Below are 7,295 nucleotides of genomic sequence, written 5' to 3' on the forward strand. Positions count from 1 at the left end.
TCAAGTCATATGACAAAGTCTGAGCAGCTAGCTCCAGAATAGCAAATGATCTTCCACAGCAAAGGAGGGTACCCAGATCTCAGAGCAGTGTCCATCTAGTTAGAACTCAGTTTCAGCATGTCCCTCATTTTCTTGGCTCACCTAAGCTTCCATTATTTTCACGTCAAAAGAAGTGGTCCATAAGTGGGCAGAGAATTAACTTTATATGTTTTTTTCTGGTGCTTTGGACAGAAAAATGGAGATTTTGTTCCTTTCAATTTTACCTTTCTGCAGCGTTGAACATTTTATAGGACCCCTCTTGACCCTCAACCCATCTGCCATGTCTGATGGAAAGTCTATTAGAGGGGCCCATTCAGTTCCCGTGAGACTTCATTACTTTCCAAAGTCATGATGAAGCATTATTCTGAATAAATTAAGTTCTATTTCTTCCAATTAACAGCAGATGATGAAAGTGCCTGCCAGTTCTGTTGCCTTTCAGCTGGGTGTTTTTCCCTTTGCTTGGTCATTTGTAAAATGTGAGCTCTCCTAATGGGGGCCTAGTTATTTACTTGAATTAATGAGTTTCAGCTGAATTAATAGTGTCTCGTATACTGTGGGTATTCTATAATAGTCAACAGCAATGTATATGCTGACTATTCCATTTGAAAATGCTGGCTAAAATCAGTATAATGTGATTTCCTAGTAAATTGATTTAAAAAAGGTCAAGCCCCAAATTTAGGTTCAAGATAATATACAATTCCGTAGCTGCTGATTCCGTGAAAGAATCTGAGAAGATTCTATAAAAACTGTGAATAAAATTCTGCCTATTAATTCTGTACAAGAATATAAGATCCTTCTAGTACCAATACAATCTTTTGAGTTATAGATTCTTTTTCCTACAAGAGTGTCTGACACATGTTACAAGTAACTTGTTAGGATGTGGCCCATTTCCTTACATCTTGTAGGTATTCACTAAGTAGTAACTGAAAGGCATTTAAAACTAAAATAAAAACTTTACCTTAGTTAGCCTAGGGAGAAAATCTTCCAGGTCTAAACCCAAGAAGGAAATAGGCAAGAAGCTACTGATCAGGAAAGAATTATATTGAGAGGACTAAAGAGGAGAAGTTAGCAAGTTCAAATTTAGTGTAGCACATGACATTTAATGCCTTGTGGCATATAATTGCATGCTAGAGCTTTTAATTAGAAAGAATTACAGTTCTGCTGAGATCCTCGTAGCTCTAGATGGAGTTGTTTGTTTTGTTTTTTTTTAATTAATGTTATGTATTTGTTAAATTCTAACTTTTATGAAAAATCAATATATTTGCTGAGAAAAATATTTGACATGTCATCTGAATTACAGAAACTTCTCATGCCACCAGTTAAATGACTCACCTTAATGAAAGGAATTACATTACTATATCAGTCTGTTATGCTGATTTACATTTGCACACATTGCCTGCATCCTTATTAGGTTCTGAGCATTGCCTCTCCCTGGTTCCCCTTGGCTCCCCATCTCATGCAGTATCAGCTTCCACTAGTTAACAACCATTCAATGATTGTTGGAATCGGGACCATTTTAGTTACAAAATTCAAAGTCTCTAAGCACTGTATCCAGTACTATACATATTGATAGAAAATATCACTGTAAATTAAAAGATTCCCCTTCATACAGTATTAATTGATTAATTTTGCATACTAGCTGACATTCATTGACACCAACTAGATTTCAGGCATAGTACAAACACCAGCACAGAGTTAAAAAAGTCTGCCATAACTCCGTTGGTGAGAAACAAGCATTTGGGGAAGAGAAAGCCAATGTAGAAAAGTCAGTTCTAATGGTAGAATGAACTACTGGTGTGGCACTGTAGGATCAGCACTGGGCTTTGAACCATAAGGTCAGCAGTTCAATCCCACCTGCTGCTCCTTGGAAACCCTATACAGGCTCATGATGATTTGGAACCGACTAGACAGCAATCAGCATAAACAATAGAAGGATGGTTTTAAGGGCTTAAATGATTCATTGCTATTTGCTGAAAGAGAAGCCTGTTTCATTCTCAGTTGAATAAGGGGGATTAAAACCAGTGTCTGTTGTGTTAATGTTAAGGGCTATCGAGTTGGTTCTGACCCATTGTGACCCTGTATAGTGTTGAGGAGCGACTGGTGAGCTTGAACCACCAACCTTGTGGTTCAAAGAGACTTTGCAGTCCAGCGCATTAACATACAGCACCACATCAGGACTCGCCAAATCATAGAAGTGTGAAAAACTTGGTAGAAGTATCTGGAAGTCACTTAGTGTAGCTGAGAACACAGTGCAGAGGGGGAAACAGTGATGGGTGTGTGTATTTGGAGTTGCAGGTAAGTAAAAGGAAGTGAAGCTAGAACTGCAAGTTCAAGGCAGATTTTACAGTGTCTTGTTCCTTGGGCTGTGGTGATGGTGTTTAAGTGCCATGGAGTCGGTCCCAACTCACAGCAACCCTGTATAGGGTTTCCAAGGAGTGGCAGGTGAGCTTGAAATGCTGACCTTGCAGTTCAAGCCAACCTTGCAGTCCAGTGCATTAGCCCACAGTGCCACACCAGGATCCTGTTAGTTAGGCTAAGGGGTTTAAAATGTGTGCTGTAATTAAAAGGTTCCAAATGAGGGCGTTAGCAGAACAGTAACAGGTTCCAAGTTTCACTTAAGGAAAGCAAAAACCTCTGATTGCTCCTTAATATAAAAAAACAAAACAAATCAGCAATTGGTAAATATGAGGATGTTACAGTAAGCAAGTAGCCTGTGTGTCACATCCATAAAGAATCTACTGAGGATTAAGTTCTGGCTATGAATGTAAACTTTCTAAGAACAAATTCTCTCAGACCTCAGCTTTGTGTTTCAAGTTTGAGGATGCTTAGCTTGCCACCCTGTGGCATCCAGTAGATACTGCACATAGAAGATGTTTGTTGTTAAGTGCCATGGAGTGTATTCTAAGCCATAGGGTCATAAGGACCCTGCACAGGGGTTCCTAGGAACCGCTGATGGATTTGAACCACCCACTTTGTGGTTCCCAGTCCAGTGCTTACCCTACAGCACCGCCCCAGGAGTCTAGGAGGTAATCTTGGTAATAAACCAACTGCAAGACAGTGAACTGAGCAAAATGTTCATTCCAATGTATCTCTCAAGTATTTGAGATAAAGAAAAGTCAGAAGAATTACACATTAATTGAATATTAATTTTTGTTAAAGTGAAAACTCTGTGGATGATCCTTTCTCTTCCTCACTAATCACATAAAATCTGTCTATAAGATGTATTGATTCAGTTTCCCAGATCGATGTGATATCTAAGCATGTTTGAAGAATTTTTCTTGATAATGTCAGGTTTTGTGGTGAACGTGGAGTAAACACAGCTCATATATATTACCTATATTACCTTATTGTTGTTGTGTGTCATTGAATGGTTCAGACTCACTGCAACCCTGTATAGGGTTTCTGTATTTCCAACAATATCATACATATCATATGCAAGTAAAATTTTGCTAAGGATAATTCAAAATGACTGCAACAGTACATTGACAGCAAACTGCCAGAGGTTCAATACCATTAAGTAGCATTCTATACAAAAGTAAAAAGAAATAAACTAGATCTGTACACATCAACAGGAATGAATTTCACAAAATAATTTGGCAGAAAAACAGGGTATTATACAACTTACATAAAATTCCAAACTCCTCTGGAGGAAGCTGAATAAAAACCTGCCTTTAAGCATCTTGACATGGAAAATCGTACTCTATCTTAACTCTTTACTGACTTGGAACCTGCAGCTCCTTCTGCCAACAATACCCTTGTTGTCTCTTGGCCTAATGTTTTCTCATTCTTTAGGAGAAATCTGAATTAGATAATTCTGCAGGAAACTGCCCTAACACTTCCAAAAGCTAGATCAAGTGCACTTCAATGGGATTCCATGTTTCCTTTCTTTTAGTACACATCTCAGCCATTCTCAGATGTATTTTTTCATGTTTAACATCTCTGAAAGAAGGATCAATGTAATTAATTAAATGTGGTACTATTTCAGTTTGTCAGTTTGTCAACTGGAAAGTGTGCTTGGTGAGAGCTGAGGCCATGTTTTGTTTTTTACAGTATTATTGGTGTCTATTAGGAGTCCTGGTGTGGTGCTGTAGAATAAGCACTGGACTGCTAACACCAAGGTGGACAGTTCAAACCTACCAGTCTATCCTTGGAAACCCTATACAGGGCCACTATGATTCAGAACCAACTCAACAGAACTTAACAAGAGTTTATTAAAGGCCACGGCCGTGTGCTCCAGCATATGGCCTTAGTGAAACAAAGGTGCCACAGCATGGCGGGCTCAGGGAATTGGGGCGTCTGGTTGCTTGAAGTACCTGCTTCCTCTCGAGGCTAAGGCCCTGAGAAGTTCTGGGGACTGACCCTACCACGAGGCCCCCAACCCCTTAGTGCATGAGTTACATTTCTCCTGTCTCCAGAGGGTTGAGTTTTGCCTCCTGGGGGCATTGCTGGCCCCCATCCAAGTTCTTCTGGCCTTGATCATCATCCCTTTTCTCCTTTGGCCCTTAGCTTGGTTGCAAGTCCTACTGGGGAGCAGTTTCAGCAGCCATTTACTGGCTGGAGGAAGGCTATATGCTACAATGAGGTGCTAGGTCTGAGCCACCTGCTCTTTTCATGCAGGGCTGCCTCTGAATACCAGTTCAGGACTAGCGGGGCCACTAGCTGTCAAGCGCCTCTTCTGGTTGGTGCCCCCTACTCTATTTTTTTTTTTTTTTACCCCGTTGCTCTGCTGCTCTGTGACCTGCCAAAGGTAGTGTCCTGAGTTGAGAACATTTCAGTGCCTGTTATGAGAGTCCTTCTTACTTCAACAGCCATTCTACTATCCCTGCATGACCCTGCTTATAAGCATAAAGTACTAGAGAAGATCCCAAGGTGAGCAACCTCAGAAAGCAAGTGGCCCCAGGAGCTACTCTTTCTTGAGGGCACCTGTTCCAATAAGAAGGCTTTGCTAAAGTTCAAACCAGGAGCCTTCATCACAGAGCTTGCTACAACAACAGTCTGGACACCAGCAGTGGGGTGTAGAGGGACCCTGGAGTTCTCAAAGTCCCTGACCCACATTCCTTGGTCCTACAGCATCATGGATGCGCATCATCCCAGCCCTGAGGAGGCCTCTAGACCAACTGTGTCCAGAGAGTCACAGCACAGGCCTTGGGCATTCCAACTACTGAACACGAGTTTGTAGGAAACCTGTCTGTGATTGTGAGGGGCCAGCGGGAGCATTGGAGCCACAGCTTGGGGAACTGGAAAAGGGGCTTTGGAAGGCTGGAATGTCCTCAAGGTGTGGGGACACTGAGGCAGAGCCAGGACAGAGAGAAATGAGCAACCAGAATGAGTTTGCCAGGCAGTTCCAGCTCTCTGATTCTCAAAGATGACTGGTACCTTTAGCTATTGCCATCAGGACACTAAGGGTTTGGTGAACTTCCGACGTGTGGCCTTGCAATGGCAGTTCTAGATGGGGGGAGGAGTCTAGAGAAGATTACATGCCTGACCTTTGAGGGCACTTCCAGAATTTCTCCCTCCATGACCCTCTCTAGGGGAAGCTCTTCAGAACCTCTCTGCATCTCCCACACACCCCTCGAGGCACTTTCCAGATATCAAATGCCTCATGCACAGGCAACACACTTCTCTGACAAATGGAACTGTGCATTCACCCAAGTCATAGTGTGACTGAGTACCTGCGCCCTTCTTACTTCCTCCTCCTCAGCTCACACGCAGCCCTACCAGCCCAGGGCAGTGCCAGGGGCTTACCCTTAACCTCAGCCTCACCTTTGCTTCTGTTTGCTTTTTTCTTTGTTATTGTTTTTAAATTTTTTGTATGAAATTAGTTTGTAAATAAATACATATCTTTTTTTTTTTTTTTTTAACTATCTAGTACAGTGTCTGGAAAATTGCAAGTGCTCAGTGTAAGGGATGGATAAAAAAAAAAATACAAACTCAATGGAAAATTTCATTGTAACAGCATTACAAAATGAGGACACAGAGAGATCAGACATTTTTGAAAAAGATTAAGGGAGACTTTTTGGGAAAATAGCATTTGAACAAAACCTCAAAAAATATACATATGCATCTTGGAGATATTGTAGGTTTGGTCCCAGATCATCAAAATAAATACCACAATACAGCCAATCAGACACATTGTTTGATATCCCAGTGCATGTAAAAGTTGTGTTTATATTATACTGTAGTCTATTAAGTGTGCAATAGTCAATTAAGTGTGCAATAGGTTTAAAACATGGTGAGAAATACCGAAATACACAGAGACAGGAAGTAAACACACTGTCTTGGAAAAATGGCATCTTACCTGATACAGGGCTGCCACAAATCTTCAATTTTTAAAATGCAACATCTGCAAAGCACAATGAAGCAAAGCTCAATAAAATCAGGTCTGCTTGTATTCCCCACCTGCAATATGAGGAATGTTGTTCAAGGCAGAAGGAAGATCAGGAAGCATGAAGGTGGGAATGATGAGGAAAATAAAAAGAAGCTGTTTGGTTAGTTTGAGTGGAATAAAAGTACATGAAACAGTAAAGTAGAAGATAGAACTTAAAAGACAGGTTGGGTCCTACATAATGACCATATCAAAGTATTTGTGTTTTATTGTGGGAGCAAAAGTTTAGCACTCACCTACTAGTTGTCAAGGACTTCATTCTTCTTGGATCCTCTATCAACACTCATGGAAGCAGCAGTCAAGAAATCAAACAACTTATTGCATTAGGCAAATCTGCTGCACAAGACCTTTTTAAAGTGTTGAAGAGCAAAGATGTCAGCTTGAGGACTAAGGTGCGTCTGACCCAAGCAATGGCATTTTCAATAACCTCATAAGCATGTGAAAGCTGGACAGTAAATAATGAAGACCGTAGAATTTATGCTTTTGAGTTATGGTGTTAGAGGAAAGTATTGAAATTGCCATGAGCTGCCAAAAGAACCAACAGATCTGTGTTGGAAGAAGTGCGGCCAGAGTGCTCCTTGGAGGCCAGGACGGCCAAACTTCGTCTCTCATACTTCGGACATATTGTCAGGAGGGACCAGTCTCTGGAGAAGGATATCATGTTTGGTAAGGTGGAGGGTTAGAGAAAAAGAGGAAGACCCCCAGAGAGATGGATTGGCCAAGTGGCAGCATCAGTGGGCTCAAATGTGGCAAAAATAGTGATGTTGGCCCAGGATCAGGCAGTGTTTCATTCTGTTGTGTATAAGGTTGCTATGAGTTGGTACCGACTCAATGCCACCCAACAACAACAACAGCACTAATGGAAAGGACA

At 41.3% G+C, this 7,295-nt stretch overlaps 1 pseudogene; it reads left to right on the forward strand.

Moving 5' to 3' along the window:
- The first annotated feature begins 235 nt into the window (after positions 1 to 235).
- LOC102838462 lies at positions 236 to 5,218 on the forward strand (annotated as a pseudogene).
- The last annotated feature ends 2,077 nt before the right edge of the window (positions 5,219 to 7,295 follow it).

This window comes from Chrysochloris asiatica, unplaced genomic scaffold (genome assembly GCF_000296735.1).
Source record: "Chrysochloris asiatica unplaced genomic scaffold, ChrAsi1.0 scaffold00074, whole genome shotgun sequence".
In the NCBI taxonomy this organism is placed as follows: Eukaryota; Metazoa; Chordata; class Mammalia; order Afrosoricida; family Chrysochloridae; genus Chrysochloris; species Chrysochloris asiatica.